Source organism: Rutidosis leptorrhynchoides, chromosome 10, assembly GCF_046630445.1.
Source record: "Rutidosis leptorrhynchoides isolate AG116_Rl617_1_P2 chromosome 10, CSIRO_AGI_Rlap_v1, whole genome shotgun sequence".
NCBI classification, from domain to species: Eukaryota; Viridiplantae; Streptophyta; class Magnoliopsida; order Asterales; family Asteraceae; genus Rutidosis; species Rutidosis leptorrhynchoides.
This window is the reverse complement of record NC_092342.1, coordinates 81,611,570-81,612,867: the sequence shown is the minus strand read 5'-3', so window position 1 is coordinate 81,612,867 and position 1,298 is coordinate 81,611,570. Positions and strand designations below refer to the sequence as shown.

The 1,298-nt window shown below is 41.1% G+C and overlaps 1 non-coding gene across 1 annotated transcript; it reads right to left on the bottom strand.

Annotated features, from left to right (window-relative positions):
* Positions 1–302: 302 nt before the first annotated feature.
* On the bottom strand, positions 303–408 carry LOC139873703 (small nucleolar RNA R71). Its single transcript, XR_011767429.1, has one exon. It is a non-coding gene; the product is annotated as a small nucleolar RNA R71 (small nucleolar RNA).
* Between the last annotated feature and the right edge of the window lie 890 nt (positions 409–1,298).

The following is a 1,298-nucleotide window of genomic DNA, read 5'->3' as shown; positions in this document are numbered from 1 at the left end:
AGATCCAAGGACACTCGTTCGAATTAAAGCATCATATTATACAGCTCATCCAAAATGGTTGTCAATTTCATGGACTACCGAATGACGATCCAAATTCTCACTCAATAAATTCATATCTCTTTCGAACTCCTACAAACAGCCAGGGATAGGACAAGATATACTCCCGATATACGTATTCCCCTATTCTCTCACTCATCATGCACAGACATAGTTTGAAGGATCAAAAAAAAGTTCCATCACGTCATGGACGGAGATGGCAACCAAATTCCTAACCAAATATTTCCATCCTTCTAAACAAACTAAGCTTAAGAATGACATCATTAACTTTAAACAAAGTTATGATGAATCTCTTTACACCGCATGGGAGCGATTCAAAACCCTGCTGAAGAAATGCCCTAATCACCAGCTAGAACGTTCAACTTAGATCTGTATATTCTACAATGGTCTTACAGTATATCATAGGAAGACGATCGATGCAGCAGCTCAAGGAAATCTGATGAACCAAACCGCAGACGAAGCATGGGAGTTGTTCGAAAACATGACTATGCATCATCATGACTGGAACAGTGGTGAAACAACTTCATCATCTGCTCCACTCTCTGCACTTAATAATCAAACGGAGGCCACCAAATCCCTCACGGACAAGATGGAGTATCTTTCCAAACAACTCGGAGAGTTAAAGACGCAACCGCAACAGGTTAATATGCATGTACTAACTGTACCAACCTGTAACGTACTGAAGAATATCAAGTTGAGTACAAGAATCCTGACAGTTCAGTCTCTTACGTTCAATACCTTGCCCGTCAATCAAATCCTGGATTCAATCAACAACCTAGGGTTAACCAATTTCAAAGAAATAACCAACCTTTTCGCTATCGTTACCCACCTTATCCATCCTAACAACCTCAACTGACCTACGATCAACCACTTCCACTCACTGGACCACCAGTTGAGGAAAATTCTCCAACCACCCAAATTACGAAAGTAATCAACCCTGCTCTCGGGACTGATGATCAGTTGACTCAGTTCATTCAAGGACAACAACAGCAAAATTAGAGAACTACGTTTAGACAAGATCAGATGGAGATACTTATGCAAAACCAATTAGCTCTGCTCAAAAGTCTAGAAACGCAGCCCGGACAGTTATCACAACGCCTTGAAACACGACCGCAAGGAAGATTAACTAGTAATACTATCCACAATCCCTACATAGAGGAAGCTAAGCAAATGGATTCTATAATCCCAAGGAGGAGGTCAGCTAGGCTCAAGAACAAATCGACGTATACTCAGAAGCTACC